At 35.6% G+C, this 23,381-nt stretch overlaps 1 protein-coding gene across 4 annotated transcripts in view; it reads right to left on the bottom strand.

Moving 5' to 3' along the window:
• Nucleotides 1-23,381, bottom strand: part of DPP10 (dipeptidyl peptidase like 10) — a 728,831-nt gene that overhangs the window by 500,440 nt on the left and 205,010 nt on the right. The window lies entirely within an intron of this gene.

Genomic DNA, 23,381 nt, shown 5'->3' with positions numbered 1-23,381 from the left:
ACTTTGACTTTAGTGATGGTTTTATGTTTACTCTATAATTCTAGATTATCAACTCCAGGAGCTGGTCAACTAAACTAGTCTCTTATCAGGGTTCATTAGTGACCTTTTCCTCTGGTCCAAAGCAGAGTCAGTAAGCAGGGCTTCTGGCTGTGTGATAGTACCACTGAGAGGATGTGGGCCAAGTAAGAGGGTTTCATACTTGCTAAGAAGAGTTTCATCCTGCTGAGCTCAGAGCAGAATCCATCTTGGCTTTACATTGAATATGGGATACAGCAAAATTAAAAAACCTTTTCTACTTATTGAAACCATGTAAGCACTATAAAACCTGCAGAGATGTTCTTATGTCTGAAGGCTATGATGCCTTTTCATTCACTGTCTTAAGTGATACCCAGAAGCTAAAGAAATAGCAAAACAAGAATTGCAGTTTCCAAAAATGACCACCAGAAATGGATTTTTGGTATTTCTAAACCCAAAATATCTTACATGTACTGTTATTGTTCTTTCTAATGTCTTTTATTCAATTGTTCTTCATCCATAATTCATGTTGAGAATAGCATTTCTTCAATGTGCAACTCCATTGATTTAAATATGATCAACATATTACATATATTAATGAAAAATATTTTCTAAATGCAAGACCCTAATTTTATACTCTTAACTTCATGAATTTTAAAAAGACTTAAAAAGCTATTTATATTACAAGAAAGCAAGCAGTAAAAAATTGCATATATTATAATAGGGTCATTGTTAGAGGCATAAGGAAATTAAGACCCAATACTCATTCTAATACAATATGTCTTATAGGCAACCATTCATAATTTAAAGACATTTATAGAAAGAAGCAACATTATTTAATTGTTCTACTACTCTGTTTAATTTTTTTCTTTTATTAGGGTGAAATATGGTTCCCTATAACTTTCCTCCATGGATGCTAGGCTATATTAAACTATAACTCTTTCAAATGGTATCCCTTAAAATATTTGAATATCAGGATTATTCTCGCTTTAGTACTTTTCTCATCCACTGTGAGAATCACAGCATCTTAGTAAATTAGGATCTGTATCCAAATAATAATACTCAGCCAATTAACACTCAGAGAGAAAAGCATCAATTAAATAACTCTGAGTATGTTATCTAACTAGAATAGCAAAATGCTACTAAAAACAGCAAAGCAACCTATAACATTGAAAATCTTTAAGGAAAGGATTAGGTAAGGTAAGATTCATTTGTTTATAAACCAATCATCTTTAAATGTTATTTGATAAAAGAGCTTTATGTTCATGTATTTTAATGAAAAAGCTTCTTTTGCTCTAATTATGTTTGCAAATATTTTCATGAGATGTTTATTTAAGAGATTATTTCTGCCATCTGGTGGCCATATACTCAAATTACAAGAAAAGTGTTTGAGGAACATAAGAGTTCACCTTGAGATTCATCTCAAAATCTAAATAAAATGCACACAATAGACATACTATAAGAAAAAGTATAGAATAAGTTAAAATTATAAACTGATCAAACATAGCTCATATTTTGTGGAAAATAGTAATAGAAAAGGGTTCTGGGAACCAAAAAATTGAGTTAAAATTGTAGTAAATGCTATCATAGTCATTTGGATAAACTTCTAATTTCCAAAACAAAATTAATTTAATTTGTTCAATAACAAAGGCCTCCATGACTCTTTGGGCAGACCAGACATCATGTTGTCTTCTTATTTTAAGAAGACAATAATTCAGGAATTCAAAGGCATGTGCCTTCTTTACCTTCAGGGTTCTCTAAGTGGGAGCAGCAGCATCACCTGCCACTTGTTAAAGATGCACATTTTCACACCTACTGAATCAGAAAAGGGATGAGACCCAGCAATTCCTGCTTTAACAAGGCCTCCAGGTGATTCTGATGCATGCTAACCTTTGGTTTATCTTAGATCTTCTGAGCTTATATGGTTGTAATATGTGATTTAGACAGATGAAGAGCTCCAGGGCACGCACTGGTTGTTTAAATTTACCTTCTTGTTTAAATCTATCTCTGCGTTTTACAAAACATGCAGGAATTAAATCTTAACTATCCTTGTTCATTTTGTTTACAAGGGGCAGAATCGGAACCAGTCCTTGACACTGTACAGCTTTTGCTCCACGTTTATGCTTCTTTCTCCATGCTTTTACTTCCTTTCTCTGCAAATCGTCAGCCACCACCGTTTTCAAGATCAAGCTTTTAATTCTTCATGCATTAACTCCATCTTAATATGATCAACTACTATGTCTTTCCCCTGACTTTTCTAAAATCATCACAGGGCAAAAATGAATGACCTTAAGGTAAATAAATAAGAATTTCAAGGGGTGTTTCCAAGCCTATGCACAAGCTCGCAATTACCCTGTCACCTAGAATAGATTAAACAAGAAAAAGGACCACCAGACTAAGTCTGTGATAGGGCATTTCAGTTAAATGTATCTTGCTTGTGCATTTACTTTGTCCAATGGAATATTTTATTTTATTTACTTTAATAAGAAAGCCGAACATTAAAACCAGTTGAAAGTGAGACTGTTCGGGTTGAAGCAAAAAGAGCTTGTCACACAACTGTTGCTTGCAAAGCTTCACAGACATGTCTTAGGACCAAGAGTTTGCATGGTCAAATATGCAAACACTGATCTAAACCATGTCCTTTTCTGAGCATCTTTGTATATATTACAGGTAGATTTATAAGAATTACTATGAACAGAAAAGCACTTTTTTGCTTAGGCTGAGTAATCCGCCGATAAAGTGGACCATAGAAGGAAAAGACAGGAACTCTCAGATGCTGAGTAGAAAACTGCATTGTACCTGTGAAGCCACCATTGTTCCTGCAGCCTGAGGCTCTCTCATCCTTTCTAGTTCATTTAGCATTTTCTATTCCTCCTTAAAAACTTCACTGAAGTCCTATTTCTTTTCTAAAGGCTCCACCACAGCAACTCAATCTTTCTACTGCTATAATTTTTATTTTAAATAGATTTCTAACATTAAATGATACCCAAACATTTTACTAAAATTGTTTGCCTGTGGCTCTACCTCACCCTCGAGTTAAGGTATAATCCCCCATTCATCTTTCTATCTCCAACATCAAATATAGGTGTAGCATGTGATAGGCACTCAGTAAGTGTGTATTTAATTAACCAAAACTATGGAGGAAAATTCAGTCAATTATTCAGGTAAAATAGTTTGAAAGCTCAAAAAACAAAAACAACAAACAAACTACTTGATTAGACCTGAGGCAAATGCTATTTTATTCATAATAATCCAAACTTCAATTTTCTGCTTTATTATGAGAATACAGAATACTTTATAAGATAGTCTTGATTTTGAGATACCTTTGAGAACACTCCCTTTCCAATTAATGTTTGCATTGATTTATTTGACTACACTTTTAATCTAACAAGGCTACAGATAAACCACACTGTCTAGATAGAAGTCTGATCATTTGCCATTACATAATGTAGAAACATTCAAACCTGTAAAGAATTTTTGTGAGTTTATTTGAACCGAATTGTCGACAATTGCCGGGAAGCAAAATCTCAATGCTTTGGGATAATGCTCCAAAAAGTGGCGACTTTTCATCTTGTTTTATACATTGCAATCAAAGGAGGAGATGTAAGTGGGTTTCATGAAATCTATTGGTGGTAGATTAGGAGGTGGGAGAAAGCAAAGTGGAGAAACCTCTAGGATTGGAAAAAAGTAAAATGATAGACACATAGGTGGGTACAGGAGAGTTAACAGTCAACAATTAACTCCATAACAACTAAGGAATTTATGGTCTCTGTCCTGGCACCTCAAAGCATTTGGTTGTGCCCTGAGGGGTCTGGAAAAAGGGAAGTTACAAGTTACCCAGACATTACACAGGTATGTTATTTTAGTGCAAAAAAGACAATAGGCTCAGTTAAGGTAAAGATTGACCTTTATCAGGGAAGATACTGGTCTAAGACAGGACTACACACTATAAACTGCTTTTAGTTAAAGCTTTAATTTCAGACCATCCCTTGTGGTTACTTTAGGTCCTGGAGTTTGCAAGACTGCCATGCAGGCCTTCCCTGAGCTAGTCAGGTTAGCAAGTCGCCTTTTTTTCATCCACATATAAGGGGTCCCAAAAATTTATACATGCTTTTCTGTAGATTCTATCACGTTTTGAAAATGAAATGTATTTTTTAAATATATTTTATTGATTTTTTACAGAGAGGAAGGGAGAGGGATAGAGAGTTAGAAACATCAATGAGAGAGAAAAATTGATCAGCTGCCTCCTGCACTACCCCTACTGAGGATGTGTCTGCAACCAAGGTACATGCCCTTGACTGGAATTGAACCTGGGACCCTTCAGTCCATAGGCCGATGCTCTATCCACTGAGCCAAACCAGTTAGGGCAATGAAATGTAGTTTAATGAACACTGCCTTTATAATTATTCAAAGTATTTATACATTTTTGGAATACCCTATAGACACATTGAAATGTGAACTTCCAGCTATTTTAGGAAAAATTTTCCTCTGGTATGCAATCAAATCTTAGAAAACCATTTCAATGAAAACTCAAACAACTCTCTATTAATGTATACAGATCCTATGCTTATTTAAAGTAACTGATATAACTAGTAAAAAAAAAAAAACAGTCCATTTTCATCAGCAAGTAAAAAATAAAATCATATATTTGACCAGATAGCTGTCATACAAATAATTAGATATAAACTTACCTTACAGTAATATTACCATACTAGTGTCCCAGTGCATGGATTCATACACATTGAAAGGAAATTAATTAGAAGAAATATTTTAATATTGCTATTTGCATCTCGCAAATGAAAAGAAAATAAGATTCTACCGAGTCAGCTATCTACCTACTCCAGGACTTCTGTGAGGATCAAATGAGATGAGGCACGGGAAATGCTTCACAAATATTTGTTTAAACTAAAATGTTTGCACCTGGCTATTGAAGCAAGTTGGGTTCCTGGGCTGAAGAAACTCCAAGGATGCTAATCGCTAGGGAGAGGAAGCCGGATGTTGCTATGTGACGCCATTATCCAGTGTCCACAGCCACCATTTCCAGGCTGGGCTGGGCTGTGGGCCAGATTTTGTGCCATGGGGTCTTGGCAGTGTTGGCTGCGATTTGGTGGGGTGTTGCTCTGGGGTGGTGGCGGGGCCTGTGTCCCACTTGGGGGAGCTGAGTGTTGGTTTGTCAGGTTCGTGGTGCCGTTTATTTTTAAATGGCCAGTGCACATCATGGCAGTTCCTGCGTTGAGCATCTGCCCCTGATGGTCAGTGCACGTCATAGCTATTGGTCGGACAGATGGACACTTAGCCTTTTATATATAGAGATAAAGGCAGTTTGTTATATAAATTTCAATAAAGGTGTCAAATTTTACTCAAAGAAAATACTTTGAATTACTTTAAGTTTAAAAGAGAAACACCCATTGCACCACCACACATCTGCATAAACACATAACAACATGCAGGTTTTCATTGAAAACATGTTATTGCATTAAAACATATCCACATGTCCACTGGCCATGCCTTAATGATAGTTACATTTCTACATATTAATATTTCTTCTCATCCTTTTGATCAAATTCAATTCAAATTAATGACAATATAAATGTTGCAGAAAAAAGAGGTAATTAAATATAAGTATCTATAATAATAAAAGTGTAATATGCTAATTAGACCAGATGACTTTCCAGATGAAGCCGGGGCTGCGAGGGAAGCCTGGGTCCTGGGTGCCTGTCGGCGGCCAGAAGGAAGCCCAGGTCTCAGGTGCCAGAGGGAAGCCGGTGCCAGCAGCCGGGGGAAGGAAGGCCTACTCTTGCACAAATTTCATACATCCGGCCTCTAGTAATAAGTTGTTTCAAAAGCTAAAAGAAATAATAAATTGAAAAGGAAGGTTGTGGGGAGGTAGTAAAGTGTAAAGGGGGTCAAATATATGGTGATGGAAGGAGACTTGACTTTGGGTGGTGGGCACAAAGTGCAATATGTAGATGATATATCATAGAAATGTACACTTAAAATCTATATATTTTATTAACTAATGTCACCCCAATAAATTTAATAAAAATTAAAAAAGGAGATGATGGATACATTATAATAAAATAACAGGAAAATAGAATAATACTGAGCATTACATTTGCAGGCTTTGCACATCACTAGAAGTGTTCAAGTGCATCCCTTGATCTCAAAACAATATGTACTGTAATTTGCATCTTGTGCTCCTTGAAGACCTGGAGATTTCACATAGGCCCCTTGGGACTGCCAGGAAGAAAGAAGAGGAATACAGCACACTCCAGACCCCCAGTCCCTGATTTAGGTTTTATTCAGGGACCTAATAAAACCTAAATCAGGAGCTAGTTCCCTCTTCCTCTTCCTTTTCTTTCCTCCCACTCCCAGGCTCCATCCCCTCCTTTCCTCTTTCCATGTTTTTTTTTGTTCAAACAGTCTCACAACTAAAAGAGGTAGAAAACCAATGCTATAAGGAATCCAGGAAATTTTCAATAATTATTACAGACCTTAATTTATGGTGAGAGCTAAAACACATGTATGTTGAACATATTGTTGACTTTGAACTAAGTGATATCCCTGAGATTAAGTAACATTCCAAAACTTGCACACCAAATAAAGGCCAAACTAAAAATATATTTATTTAATTCTAAATTTTTGTCAATTGGAAATATTTAAATCCAATTCAAAACCTAAAGTAATTGCTATTTTTTTCCTAGTAAAACTTCTGATTAAATATCAACTTCTGATTTCATAAATATTAAAGCTAACTTTATTAGCTATTGCATAGAACTTTAACATAACTTTAAACCAAAGAATTATTAAGCATACACCTCAAACAAAGGTGTAGAGGCTCATTAGTGCTTGTTAATAAGTAATAATTTTGATTAATTTCTTTTGAAAAAGGTTATTGGATACCGCAGCTTATCAAAGGTTCAGTGATTTCTAGATCCTAGATTCCCTTTAAATTATAAGAAATTTTTTGTTGATTGGAAGAATTTTAAAACAGTCAAGACAAAAAAATTGGCATTGAAAAATTAAAAAGTAAAAATATTAAATGATATTAAATGGTATTAGCAGTACTTTCCATATGCTCTCACAAACTCTACCAAGTTTTAATAGAAACAAACATAGTTGTATTTAGTTGATATCATACTGTACTGAGAAGTAGAACTGTCAGCTCCTCACTGGGAAGAACTTCCATCACCTATAATGCCTCTGGGGTTGGATTGAAAAAAGGTGAAGAGATTAAGCAAACAAACAGAAAACCCACAGAACTCATAGACACAGACAATATTATGGTGATTATCAGAAGGAAAAGGGGTTGGAGGAAGGCAGGAGAAGGTAAAGAGTGGTTAAATAATGATGGAAGGAGACTTGATTTGGAGTGGAGAACACACAACATAATATACAGGTGATGTATTATAGAATTGTACGCTGGAAATCTATGTAATTTCATTAACCAATGTCACCCCAATAAATTCAATTAAAAAAAAGAATCCACAATATTTGGAACTTCAGGCTATAATGCCAAAAGAAAAGGCTAAAATAAAAACAAAAATACATAAATAAAGCCCCCAAAGAGTCTGCATTTTGCCACCATTGTCTGTCCCTTGGATCTAAAATTCAAGTGGTTATTTTAACCAGATATGTAGGCCAGCCATTTATCTGCCACTTAGGTGCTTCTTGAAGTAGCCCACCAACTGTGCTTTATTTTCCAATTCTCTCCTCCCTACAGTATCACTCTCACAATGTCCATTAGAAATGTCAACTTCCAGAAAATACCTTGGAACATAATATGGTATTTTATTAATGCTATTTAGAGTGTTAGAGAGGCAACCATTGAATGGATGCGGAAAGATGCGATAACAATACTCATATGACTACTGGTTGGAATGTGCATAGACATTGAAAAGTAATCCAGGAACCCGACAGCTCCACCTGTTTTAAAAATGAGGATTTTGGCCTGGGCAGTGTGGCTCAGATATTGAGCCTGTACCCAGGACCCAGGAAGTTCCTGGTTCAATTCCTGGTCAGGGCACATAGCTGGGCTCAATTCCTGGTAGGGACAGTGTAGGAAGCAATCAATAAAGTTCCTCTCTCATTGATGTGTCTATCTCTCTATCCTTCTCTCTCTCTCTCTCTAAAAATCAATTATAAAATATATTATTTTTTTTAAAATGAGGATCTTAGAAGACTCAGCAAAGTCAAGAGGAATTTACAGAGTCTAGATAGAGGATCCTTCCTCCAAAGATAAGCAGAAAAACAATGTTTATGAGTAAAAACATAGAACACCATCCTAAGGCCTCAGGGAGAGGTAATGACTGATTTTCACCTATTTGAAAAAGACAAGATATTTTTCCTAAAAAATACAAATAGTTTAAAAATCTGTTTAGAGAGTTAAAGGATCTTTGAAAGTGTGTGTTGTATATAATCAGAGCATAAAATTGTGAAGAATAAAATAGAGATAAAAAGCTTTATAGGATGATATAAAGAATAAGGAATGTAATTAAGATCTTCAAGGAATCATAATTTATATAGCCTCATTGAAAGCAGAATTAATGCCTAAAAAGAAAAAAAGGAAATGCATAAAGTAGAAGGTAAATTTTAGATGCTCTCAGAATATGCTGGTTAGTCAAGGGATACAATTACTAAGGGACAAGAGGAGAGATTAAAAAGGCTGAGAGCAAATAGTTATCTTTTTTTATTTTTATTTTTTTCTCTTCAAGATACCGATTTTATTTCCTTTGGCTTTATAACCAGAATTGGAAATGCTGGATCATATGGTAGCCATATTTTTTTAAAAAAAAATTAAATATATTTTTATTGATTTTAGAAAGGGAGAGAGAGAGAGAAATATCAATGATGAGAGAGAAACATTGATCAACTGCCTCCTGCACAGCCCCCAATGGGAACTGAGCCCATAACCTGGGCATGTGCCCTGACAGGGAATCGAACCATGCCCTCCTGTTTCATATGTCGATGGTCAACTACTGAGCCATGCCAGTGGAGTTATTTTTTTAAAATTTTTGATAAGCATCCATACTTTGTTTCCATAATGGCTGTACCAGTTTATAGTTTCATCAAGAGTGTACAAGGACAAAGGGGGTTGGGTGGAGTCTGAAATCATGTCAACATTAAACAAGTTTAATTTAAAAAATAAGAATTATAGATGTCTTTGGGGAAGAAGCCAGATAACTCTATTATCAAAGTATCACTTCTCAGCAAAATCCCAAGTTCTGACTGCTAATCACTATTGGGGTCCTCTTCCTTTAATGATAGCCATTTCGACTGCATGGAATCAATAAATCTATATTTAGAAATTTTCATTATTAAAGGTCAAAAAGCCAGTAATATATTAATACTAATTAATAACAAAAATAAAATCACTTGGTTGATTTTAAATATGGCTCTGAGACTTTGTGACCCTGAGAAACACAAGTCAGCCAAGAATTCACTGCTTTTCATTATAAAACAGGTCTTGTGATGATGACTGTGGACAGTGACAGTTAATGAATATGAATCCAGTCTACCTCAAAAAAAAAAAAAAATTAAGTACCTAAAAGGTGGCAGGTACTGAGCTGGGAGTTATAGCATTAAAATGAAAATAAACAACATGGTTCCCATTCTCAAATACCTTATGGTAAACGGAGGAATACCTCTCTAAAACCTCTTCCAGTATCAGCTTTCTAGAATGAATTGCCATTGTATTGAGAAATTTGAAAGACAAGGATTAAAAAAAGTGAATTAATTCTATATAATAAAAGGCTAATATGCAAATTGTCCCCAAGGGCGGAAGTTTAACCAACCAGGAGTTAGATGTGTGTTGACCACCAGGGGTGGCTCAGAATATGGCAGGCATCGGTGATGTGGCACTGGCAGCAGGTGGCAGTGGAGGTGCTGCTGGCCCTGATGGGCCCCAACAAGAGCAGGACCATGAGCACGGCGGGATGGTGGAGCAGGTGAGTGGGCAGCACCAGGCCAAGGTGGGTGTGAGTGGGGGCCCCGATCACCCCGCTGGTCACCCCACAGTATGGCTCTGATTGCCAGCCAGGCATAGGGACCCTACCCGTGCAAGAATTTTGTGCACCGGGTCTCTAGTATTTATATAAACACAGTCTTAAAAACAAAAAAATAAGAATTTTATAAACATTGAAATCCTATGGGTATTCAACATGAAAATGTGGTGTCTAAGTAATCCACTTATTTCCTTAGAACCTGCCCCAGCAATTGTAAAAAAATAATATTAATTTTCTTGTATAGAGGTTACTTGATACAGGATTTTGCCCATCAGCAATCACACCACACTCTATGACACCGTTGCTCATAATAATTTAGTTTTTGTTAATCTTTAAATAAATTGAAGGATATCTTTCCTTTTAATTTGTGAAAGGAGAAATAATGTCCTCTACTATATATATATATATATATATATATATATATATATATATATATATATTTCATCTAAGACTACAAGGAAATACTGTAAAGTTTACCTTCCCAATTGTGTCTATCTTCTAATTAAAATGAGGGTCTGTGTCACCAAAGCCCTAATTCATTGGTTCAAGTAGCTACATGCCTAGACATTGCTTTTGATGCTGGATAAACAAGGGCAAAATGGAGTGTTCCTGCATGAGAAAACCTAGGGTAGCAGTCCAACACGGCTGAGGGGGAGTTCTTAGTGTAGGGAGCTTTTTGCAAAACAAGAGATGCTGGCCCAAGTCACGGCTGAATTAGAGTAGAACTGACGTTTCCTAAGGAAAAGCAGGCATCTGTTTCTGGTACAAAAAGGAAAGTAGGTTTGGAAACATAACAGAATAATAAATGAAAAAAACCAAACAGCAAATAAGCCTTTCTTTAGCTTTTACTCTCTACCAACACATGCCTCACCTAGGCAAACTTTTTGGACTATTTTAAAGTGATTTTTAAAAATTGTCTCCCCCCAAATTTTGAGATATAATTGACAAATAAAATGTAGTATATATTTAAGGTATACTACTTGATATTTTGATATAGGTAGACATTGGGAAGTCATCACCATAATCAGACCAATTAGCATATTCATAACTTCACAAAGTTACTGTTCTCTCTGTTTTTCTTGTAGGGGGAGGGGGAGTGAAAACCCTTAAGCTCTGCCCTCTATCGAATTTCAAGTATAACAATACAGCAATATTAACTAGAGTCACACTGTTGTACATTAGCTCTTGTGATGAGAAAACAGCTGTTTTGAGTTGCTGCCTAGGCATTTCACAGTGTGACAACCTTGCTCACACCAAGTCCAGGCATTTAGCTAAGGACATGAGCTTAGGATGCCCACCACAAGCTTCAGCTTTGCTTTTCCCGGGTCCCCTTTGAAATAACCACTTAGAAGTGAGCCCATAAAGTTAATGACCACCTCCTGAACCACCTTATCAGTTATAGGTGTTTGCGACCCTGTTCTCTATCTCCTGCTCACTAGAGACCTAGGGCAGAGGACTGCCCTTCCTGAGGCTCTCTGTGGCCAACCCCATCCATGCCTGGCATTCAGCATCTGTAAGTAATATACTTGTGATTTTACTTCCTTTGCATGAGTGTACTGAAACCCAGCCTTCAATCAGATGGCCCCTGGGCTCTCCCTTCCTCATGGTGGGAGCTCATGCTGTTGACCACTGTGGTTGGCTTGTGCCTTCTCATTCAACATGTCATAATCTGCATATTCATAATTTGATACACCAGCTGAAGCCCCCAAGACAGATCTGCAGAATTTATTTAACTTGTATAACTTAAAACTTTGTACCCTTCACTCCTCTTAATTAAATAACCTAAGAAATCTTCGTCCAGCTCTTCTTCTTACTAGCTGGGCAAATTACTAAACCCTCCAAGCTCAGTCTCTTCAGCTGTAAAGTGGAGATCATAAAAATAATTCATAGGATTGTTGTGAAGATTAAATCACAGTGTACACTACAAGCAGTTAGCCCAGTGCCTGGCACTTACTCAACACCCAAAGACTAGTTATTATTGCTGTTGTGATTCTCACTCTGGTGCTTAAACAAAAGTAATGCCCAGAAATATTGGCTGACTTGCCCACAGCCATACAGTTTAGGGAAGTGAAAATCAATTTTTGATCAATAAATGCATAACCCATGGACACAAACAACAGCGTGGTGAAGGCCAGCGGGTTGGTGGCTGGGTGGAGGTAGGCAAAGAGGGGGGGAATAGGGGACATTTGTAATAGTGACAACAATGGGAAAAAAAAACACAAACAAAAGTAAGTATAGAGACAAAAATTTGTAAATGTTTTAAAGTTTTTAGAGGACTTATATCCCTTGTGATGCTCACAATGACTATGAAGGAAGGAATTAGAGAAATTATCCTCTCAGTCTAATGGATGAACACTTGGCCACTTAGAGAAGTGGCCCACATCAACCAGTGACAGAACGACAGTTCTAATTTCTGGAGGCCTAACCCTTCCCTTGTAAGACACTCTGTCTAACATACAGAGGCTGCTTTTCAGCCTGGATATTGGGAAGGCCATAAAGAACAACACATCTGGATGGTTCTGAGCACCAGTCACTTCATCAGCAGCCCAAGAAAATTATGCAGTTCTGCTCTACAAGGCCCCCTGCACTTCTCTAATTATGATATTTTATAATTTTAAAATCTTCTGAATATCATAGGATCTTGATGCTATTAAACTCAAAGGAGTGCAATATAAAAATATATTTTGTCATGGGTGTGGGGTGATGGTAGAAAATTTAAATTAGTAAGACTGGTAATATCAGAAAACCAAATGAACTTTCACACTCCTAGGAAAAAGCAAATGTACACATACAATGAAGTAATGTGCATTTTTTTTCACTTACAAATGAAATATCTTCAGAGACCAGGTAGTTGCAAGCTACCTGCTTTCAGACACTGTTTGGAAGTACATGGCAGTGACAGGTTAATGGCCTGGGTACACACACAGTTCTAGTAATGAATGTTCAAGCTCACTCAAACTGGCATCAGTATTGACAGCACAGAGGAGGATTGCAAGGCGTTATCAACTGAAAGTGCAAAATGAGATCAGCTTTTAAATTATTTTTCAGCAACTTTATGTGGCCAGTCAAAAAAAACAAAGAGACAAGGGCTTCGTGTCATAATGGAGGTTTCCTGTGTGGAAATATGGAGCAGGGAAATTTCTGTGAAAGCTGACACCCTAGGAACTGTTTTAGGTCAATGGATTCCTAAACCAAAGAACTATTAAAGCAGTGGCTTAAACCATACCTTTGTGTTGATTTAGTGATAAAATAATAAAATCTTATAACTAGCCAAGCCTGTCTGATTCAGCGATTCAGTAATGACCTATGAACCAGGAGGACATGGTACGATTCCTGGTCAGAGCACATGTCCAGGTTGTGGGCCCGATCCCCAGTAGGCGGTGTGCAGGAGGCAGCCCATCAATGATTCTCTCTCATCTTTGATGTTTCTATCTCTCTCCTCTTCTCCCTTCATCTCTGAAATCAATTAAAAACTAAAGTTGAACTAAGAGTTCAAATGTTTACAATCTCATATCAATTATATGAATCCCATTAAAGTGTCCTTATCACACGATCACCCAACCACTTTATAATATAAGCAAGGATGGAGAACTCATGACTTCCTACCCTAGATTAACCAAAAGTTGTAAAACTTTCTGATGTACTGCTGGATCCGATTTGCTAGAATTTTGTTGAGGATTTTGGCATCTACATTCATGAGGGATATTGGCCTGTAATTCTCCTTCATTGTGTTGTCTTTATCTGATTTTGGTATTAGGGTGATGCTGGCTTCATAGAAGGAGCTTGGAAGTGTTCCTTCCTCTTGAATTTTTTGGAATAGTCTGAGGAGGATAGGTTTTAGTTCTTCCTTGAATGTTTGGTAAAACTCTCCTGTGAAGCCGTCTAGCCCCGGGCTTTTGTTTGCCGGAAGCTCTTTGATGACTGCTTCAATTTCTTCCATAGTTACTGGCAGGTTGAGCTGTTTAGATTCTTCCTGATTGAGTTTTGGAAGGTTATATTTTTCTAGGAATATGTCCATTTCCTCCAGGTTGTCCAGTTTGTTGGAATAGAGTTGTTCGTAGTATTTTTTAACAATCCTTTGTATTTCGGCAGGATCTGTTGTTATTTCACCTCTTTCATTTCTGATTTTGTTTATTTGGGTCCTCTCTCTTTGCTTCTTGGTGAGCCTGGCTAGAGGTTCATCAATCTTGTTTATCCTTTCAAAGAACCAGCTCTTGGTTTTGTTGATCTTTTGTATTGTTTCTTTGGTCTCTATGTCATTTATCTCTGCTCTGATCTTTATTATTTCCTTCCTTCTGCTTACACTGGGCTTTTCTTGTTGCTCTTTCTCAGAAAGATCATACACCATGACCAAGTAGGGTTTTTCCCAGGAATGCAAGGATGGTACAATATCCGCAAATCAATAAATGTGATACATCACATAAACAAATTGAGAGATAAAAATCACATAGTCATATCAATTGATGCAGAAAAAGCATTTGACAAAATCCAACACCCTTTCTTGATAAAAACTCTCAACAAGGTGGGAATAGAGGGATCATACCTCGACATAATAAAAGCTATATATGACAAACCCACAGCTAACATCATACTCAATGGGAAAAACCTAAAACCATTTCCCCTAAGAACAGGAACAAGACAGGGATGCCCACTCTCACCACTCCTGTTTGACATAGTACTGGAAGTATTAGCCACTGCAATTAGACAAGAAGAAGAAATAAAAGGCATCCAAATTGGAAAAGAAGAAGTAAAGCTGTCCTTATTTGCAGATGACATGATATTGTACATAAAAAACCCGAAAGACTCCATCAAAAAACTAACAGACTTAATAAATGAATTCGGCAATGTAGCAGGATACAAAAATAACGCCAAGAAATCTATGGCATTTCTATACATCAACAGTGAACTTACAGAAAGAGAGACTAAAAAAGCAATCCCATTTTCCATCGCACCAAAAAAATTAAGATACTTAGGAATAAACCTAACCAAGGAGGTAAAAGACCTATACTCGGAAAACTACAGGACACTGAAAAAAGAGATAGAGGAAGATGTAAACAGATGGAAGAACATACCATGTTCATGGATTGGTAGAATCAACGTCATTAAAATGTCCATAGTACCCAAAGCAATCTATAGATTCAATGCACTCCCCATTAAAATACCAACGGCATATTTCACAGACCTAGAAAGAACTCTCCAAAAATTCATCTGGAATAAAAAAAGACCCCGAATAGCCACAGCAATCCTGAGAAAGAAGAATAAAGTAGGAGGGATCTCAATACCAGATTTCAAGCTGTATTACAAAGCCACTGTCCTCAAAACAGCCTGGTACTGGCACAAGAACAGACATATAGATCAATGGAACAGAATAAAGAATCCAGATATCGACCCAAACCAATATGCGCAATTAATATTTGACAAAGGAGGCATGAGCATACAATGGAGTCAAGACAGTCTCTTCAATAAATAGTGTTGGGAAAATTGGACAGATACATGCAAAAAAATGAAACTAGATCACCAACTTACACCATACACAAAAATAAACTCAAAATGGTTATAGGACTTAAATATAAGACGGGAAACCATAAAAATACTAGAGGAATCCACAGGCAGCAAAATCTCAGACATATGCCAAAAGAACTTTTTCACTGATACTGCCCCTAGGGCAATGGAAGCCAAAGAGAAAATAAACAAATGGGACTACATCAAAATAAAAAGCTTTTCCACAGCAAAAGAAACCATCAACAAAACAACAAGAAACCCCACTGTATGGGAAAACATATTTGCAAATGTTATCACTGATAAAGGTTTAATCTCCAACATCTACAGGCAGCTTATACAACTTAATAAAAGGAAGATAAATGATCCAATAAAAAAATGGGCAACGGACCTAAATAGAATCTTTTCGAAAGAAGACAGAAGGAAGGCCAAGAGACACATGAAAACATGCTCAAAGTCACTAATTATCCGAGAGATGCAAATCAAAACGACAATGTGATACCATCTCACACCTGTCAGAATGGCTATCATCAACAAATCAACAAACGACAAGTGTTGGCGAGGATGCGGAGAAAAAGGAACCCTCGTGCACTGCTGGTGAAAATGCAGACTGGTGCAGCCACTGCAGAGAACAGTATGGAGTTTCCTCAAAAAACTGAAAATGGAACTCCCATTTGACCCAGTAATCCCACTCCTGGGAATATATCCTAAGAAACTAGAAACACCAATCAGAAAGGATATATGCACCCCTATGTTCATAGCAGCACAATTTACAATAGCTAAGATTTGGAAACAGCCTAAGTGCCCGTCAGCAGATGACTGGATCAGAAAACTATGGTTCATCTACACAATGGAATACTATGCTGCCATAAAAAAGAAGGAATTACTACCATTTGTAGGCACCTGGATGGAATTAGAGAACATTATGCTAAGTGAAATAAGCCAGTCAATGAAAGAAAAATACCACATGATCTCACTCATTTGGGGATAATGAAAAACATTATAAACTGATGAACAAAAAGATAGATACAGAGGCAGTAAAGCATCAAACAGACTGTCAAATTACAGCGGTAAGGTTAGGGAGAGGTGAGGGAAATAAGAGATCAACTGAAGGACTTATATGCATGTATATAGGAGTAACCAACGGATGCAAAACATTGGGGGGTGAGGGCATGTATGGGAGTGGGGTCGGGGGGGGGGCAATGGAAAGATTGTACACATATAATACCTTAATAAAAAAATAAAAAATAAAAAAAATAAAAAAAGTTGTAAAACTACATTTGCCAATATGACTTACTGTAGGTAAGTAGACGTATATCTCCCCCTAATTTCCATTTCAGTTTATTTTAAAATCTACATGATAAATCTAACCCTTCCTCACAGGATGCCCTTTCATATCTAATGGTGTTTCTGAAACAACTCTTCCTTGCTTCTCTAGGTCTGACTTTCATCAATCAGGATTTTTAGCTCATAATTCTGATTTATTTCCTTACATGCCTCTTAATGGTAAACTATGTCATTCAGTATTAGCCCAATTCCAAAAACCAGCTATGATCAGCATAGAATCTTCCCCTTGACCACCTCTCTAATAACCATTCTATTCTTCTCTCTGCTTGAAATAGGTGTATTCCTTTAGCTGTTCCTATTCTTGTAATTCCACACTTTCATGTGTATCATTATATGAAACAAGATTCATAAGATATTAGTCATCACTCACAAATTGGTGATAATTACTTGGAGGTTCATTATACTGTTCCTTCCATTTTTTATGCTTAATGAACAAAGTTCCATTAAAAAGTTACATAAAAGAATATTCCCTTCTCAGACTTTCCATACTTTCAATTACTCTCAATTCTCATTTGAAACAATGCATAATTAACAGTTTAACTCATAAATAGATGTGTAAGGTATTAAGTGCATTAAATCATTAGGGGTGATAAAAAAAAAGTTTGCATCTCCCTTAACAACATAAGCTGGGTTGTCAATTTCACTCATGTCATTTAGCAAGTCTGTTAGAAGTTGAAAAGAGTAGAATCAAGTTTTGAAAGTGATAGCAGAGAATTGTGAAATACTGATATTAATAGTACTTACAAATAATAAAATTCCCCAAATTCCACTACTACCAGGAGCTATGATGTTATCTGTTAGCCATATTGTCATTTGCTTTACAGCCTATTGTTCTACATTACTCAAATTTGGATTATTCCAAAATTAAAAAAACAGGATTGGTCTCCTGTGTCATTCAGTCAAACCCTCTAACTATGCAGATGAGGGATCTGAGGTTCAGGAAAGTTTTCTCATGGTGAATATTCACCTATTAAGCTGGGATTCCTGAATTCTGGTACAATACTCTGTTTTTTATTCCACACTAAGTTGTAAATTCCAGTTCTGTGGGCTCTTATTTCAGAGTTCTTGCACAAATTGGTTTGAGGAATTTCACTTTTCCTACATTAATTATATAGCATATACTTAATTTTATGTCTAAAATTTTAATTACTGTCTCTTCATGTTATTTGTCTTTCTCTTAATATTGTTTTCCTTCATTTATATGTGTTTACATTTACTATGCCCATTTCGGGAAAGTAACATAATATGTCTAATTCTGTCTCCTTCTAGCTGTAAAGATATGTTCATTTATAAAATGAACATATCTTTACTTAAGCATTAGATATAATGAAATAAAATGCAAAGCAAAGTTCCTGGCAACTATTACATGCCTCCCAAACATAACATTTATTTAATAAATAATGTTAATAATAAATTGATGAAGGCAGATATTATTTCAGTTTTTTGCATCTCTAGAGTACTATGGAAAGATTATATAATTCTCATCAGGTAAATACAGAAAATAATTAGAATTAAATCGGCTAGATCTACTATGGTGTGTGCCTCTATGAACACATGGCACCAACCACTATGAACAGGATGAAAATTTCAGTTGACTAAATCCTTGTGCATGAAATGACTTACCATAAAGAATCTTAGCCACTTAATAATAAAAAATATTATCACTAACAATTCTTCTACCTAAAGATTTCCTTAAATGTACCTACATGATTAGTACTTATTTATTCAATGTAAAAATTGAATTAGTTGACTGTGTTTTATCTAGCTATCTCAATAGGCCATTTAAACTGACTTCATGAACAACCTGATTAGGTAAAATTAGTCCATCAGAAAGAAACAAATACACACACAGAAAACATAACTCAAGCAAAGTAATTTGTGTTATAAGCTTAATATGTAAATATGAGTTCATTATTATGGTTACCTACACAAATCTTTTTTTTACAGTTACAATCAATGATATAAAATAATTACATTTTCTCACAATCGGCTAAGAATTCTAGTCAAATTCAAACAGTCCAAGATGAGTAAAACAATTTCTTCCCTTATTATCTGTCTTTTCCTTAATATTTCTTTCCTTATGCCATAGGCATGCTTCTATTAATTAATTTATAAACACTGTTAAATGTTAGTTCCATTACAACACAATAAAATTCACTTTAGACATTTCCTGTACTCCAGTGTCTCCCCGCAACATGGAATATGAAAGACCTGGACTCTGGCCAGAGCTAATTATTGACATGATTGGAAAGTGAAGAAAACCTTTTTGTAACACAACTTACTCATAACAAACAATTAGTGCCCACCAGCCTCTCAAACAAGGGTTTTCAAATAAATGCAAATAAATAACATATGTTGAAAAGTAAATGTGAATCCTGTCATGCTACAAACATATAAAGTGGAGTTCCTAACACCAGTATCTCCCATTTTAATTCTAAGGAAAATAAAATAGCTGACAATCATGAAAGCAACTTCAATTTTTTTTTCAAATTAAAATGTAATAAAAAGGTGAATCTGCTAAAGGAGATTAAAGGATAACAAGGACAGTAAAATAAACAAGTATTAATATCCTAATTATATGACAATACTGAGTTGATCAATTTTTCACCATTAATTTTACACACATGCACACAAACAGCATTTTTCTTAGTCATCCTTACATTCTATGCTAATTCTTATGACTCTGTCCTAATACATCCTTTTCTCCCAATGATATCCCCTTTTTTCCGCTAGGTTCCTCTGCCTACCACAGTGAAACTGAACTTCATTTCTTCCATAAAGACTACTCAATTATTCTTAACTCAAACTGATCTCTTACAGTTCCAATGTATTAAAAACAAAACAATAATTGAAAAATGTATCACCCAATTGTTGTCTAATTATTTCAGGTCTATTATTTGTAATAAGTTTCTAAATTCTGTAGTACAGTAATTATATTTCCTTTTACCATGTCAGTGGTCCATGCCTATATTAGTCATGACTATGAATGTATGTAAGTAAACACTGTATCAAATAAAGAAGAAGCAAACATAATAAAAAGAAGTTCAATAAACATGTGGAAGTGTGTGTCCTCCATCATAGTGAAGAGAGAGATAAGGGAGATTGAGACATGTTTTTGATTCTGGGGAAAAGAAAGTTAATCAAATCTAATTGTAGTCTTGATTCAATATTTTTTGCAACTCTATTTAATTCTACTTTCTGTGCTACCACAGCCTTTGATTACTAATTCACTCCTTTAACCCACAGATATGCATAAAAATACTGTGCACAATGGAGGGAAGAACCTTTATATTCATTATTCCCTTTAATGAAAGGACTGCATCCATTCATCTTTATATCCTCATATCTAGAATATTTTTGCTATGTTCAATAAACACATGTTGAATAAAAGATAGGTGGACATATAGATGGAAAAATAGATGTCAATGTCAAGTGTCTATTGAATCAACATTTGTGCTGACAAACCCAGGTCCTGGGCCAACAAAAACAAACCAACCATAATTTTGTACAATTTATTACAGCTATGAGAACACCATTTATTTTACTACAAACCTTTCAAATGGTAACAGATTTCCACTTAAAATATACAAAACCCTGTATTGTAGCTGGAACTCAGTAATTCTTGTTGATGAACTCTAAGCATAACTCTCATTTCTCTTACTCAGACTTTTTTTTCTCTATTATAAGTTAAAAATGATTTATTTTATTTTATTTTTTGTCAGTTGATTTTTAATTGAATGTATTGGGGTGGCATTGGTTCACAAAACCATACAAGTTTCAAGTGTTACAACTCAACAAACATCATCTGCACACTGCCTCATGTGCTCATTGCCCCAAGCAAAGTCTCTTTACATCCCCATTTTCCCTTCCTTTGCCCACCCCAGCTCCACCTACCCCAACCCCCTGTCCCTGTGCCTATCACAACACTGTTTGTCTGTGTCTAAAAGTATATATGATGTACTTTTCTTGCTTAATTCCTAATTTTAAAAATCAAAATATAGTTTTCTTTTCACAAAGTAGGTTGCAATATAATAGTTTACCTATCCTAATCTAAAGTTTGTTTTCTATTTCCAACTCCCTTTAAAGACTTTAAAGTAATCATTATATGTCTAAAACATAAAAATATTCTTTTTCTGAAAACTTCTTTCTCTCAAATGTTAACACTCAATTTTATGGGTAAATACTTTTCCCTATTCTATTTGGTGTTTATTATAAATATTATCATTTTAAGGGAAAGTAGAATCTTAAAAACATTTCCTTAAAAAATGATTTACATTTAAATTTCAAACAATAATTTGAATATATGCTAAGTGAAATAAGTCAGAAAGAGAAAGACAAATACCATATGATTTCACTTATATGTGGAATCTAATAAACAAAATAAACTGACAAAATAGAAACAGAGGCATAGATACATGGAACAGACTGACAGCTGTCAGAAGTAAGGGGGTAGGGGGGCTGGGTGAAAGAAAGTAAAATGATGCAGCAAACACATGCATACATATACAGTAGATGGGGGTAGGTGGAAGTGGGCAAAGGGAAGATAAATGGGACAAACAATGACTTTGCTTTGGGTGTTAGGCTCATGATGCAGTGTGCAGATGATGTTTTGTTAAGTTGTAAACTTGAAACCTATATGGTTTTGTGAACCAATGTCACCCTAATAAATTCAATAAAAATGTATGTGGGGAGATGAATAATTTTAAGGAAGATGGATTTCTAGGTTTCAAGGTGACACAACTAGAAAAAAAGATGCTATAAAAATGTAGATTCAAGCTTATGAGCAGATATGGGGGAAGGCAGATGTTAAGCTAACCATGAACATGAGTACCCGTCAAAGGCTGCAATGACATTCAGTTATTTTATTTGAGAACCAGTATAAGAAATGACATTGCTGCACTCCCATCTACCTGTGGTGACCTCCAAGACTAAATGAAGCTTCCAGATGAGCTTAACTTAGACTTCTTCAAGAGACTTACATACTAAGAAAGCCTGGTGAGACACCTCATGAGAGTACAGAAAAAATTCAAATTTTACATTTAGATACAATCTGCGATAATGAGGCCAAGGTTACACATTCTATTCATATAGTTCCCATTGTGTTTCCTGGCCATGTGAGGAACCAGTAAATAGGCCAAGTATCTAGTGATTGCTAGGGAAGTGATCTGGGTTGAATAAGAGGAATGAAGAAGCACAAATCTACTCTCTTACTGGAAAAGCAGCGCAGTGCACACAGTCTCCTGGCAGCGAGTCGATTTCTTCTGTGGTATTTACAAAGCCTCTTAGAGCTTAGGTTCTATTTAAGCCTGTTTAAAGGTTTGTTTCTAAAATATTTTTACTGCTTCCAGAGAGAAAGGAAGAGGGCGAGAATCATTGATTGGCTGCCTCCCGCACACCCCCTACTGGGGATTGAGCCCACAACCCAGGCAAGTGCCCTGACCAGGAATTGAACCTGTGACCTCCTTGTTCATAGGCTGACACTAAACCACTGAACCACAACAGCCAGGCTAAAGGGTTGTTTTTAACGCAAATTTTAAAATAAATATTATAGCCTATGTTTTAGCTAGAATATAATAATAACACTGCAGCTTTGTCCTAGGATGTTTCACAAGATTAGGTTTACCAATAGTGAAGAATGAAATTATTTTTTATTAATGTTTAAAATTATTAACTCCAAATATATGATTTTGGTATCTTATGAAGAGTTAAAATAGAATGTAAGAATGTGTGCCCTAGATAATAAAATGGCTTAATTTAGCATGCAGTTCACTACTTAAATATCCAAGCAGTCCTTTGGCATTTCAATATCAAAGTGTCAGTTATACACAGGGGTGAATGTCTCTTTAAATAATCCAAGCTAACCTGAGAAGGGAGATAAGGCCCATGATTTTTGCTTGCTTTCCAAAGTCAAAGACCACAAATTTCTAATGCTTGTCCAAAATCTTGGTGACTAAAACAAAATATCATTTAGCAATTCAAATCTAATAACACATTTTTTCACAATGTTGTTGTCCTCTTTTCTAATAGAAAATAAGTGTTAACAAATAAAAAGATGACTTGCAGAATTACCATAGCACATTAGGAGAATGATTTGTGAGAGATCTGTGTATTAGAACAATGTTTGGTAATGATACCTCATTTTTATTAGTCTCCTTTAGTTACAGTGCTCATCTGAAATAATCATGGCAAGTCCTTAATTTGCAAATGATTCAAATAAAAATATACAAATAAATTAATTAAATTATCTTTACTTATAATAGCAGCAATTTTCAACCTTTTTCATCATAAACTAATTAAAACAATTCTGCAGCACACCAAAAAATATATTTTTTGCTGATATCACAAAAAATATAGGTATATTTTGATTTATTCACCCAGGATGGCTATTGTTGTGTTGGCTATTGTCATTTTTTAAATTTGATAATCTAAGGAAAAAGAGATCAGTGCCCCTGACTGAATAGTCAGGTACTGCATATTTTAAAAATTCTTGCAGCACACTGGTTGCAAATCACTGCA

Source organism: Plecotus auritus (genome assembly GCF_963455305.1).
Source record: "Plecotus auritus genome assembly, chromosome: 5".
In the NCBI taxonomy this organism is placed as follows: domain Eukaryota; kingdom Metazoa; phylum Chordata; class Mammalia; order Chiroptera; family Vespertilionidae; genus Plecotus; species Plecotus auritus.
This window is presented reverse-complemented; position numbering and strand designations above follow the sequence as displayed.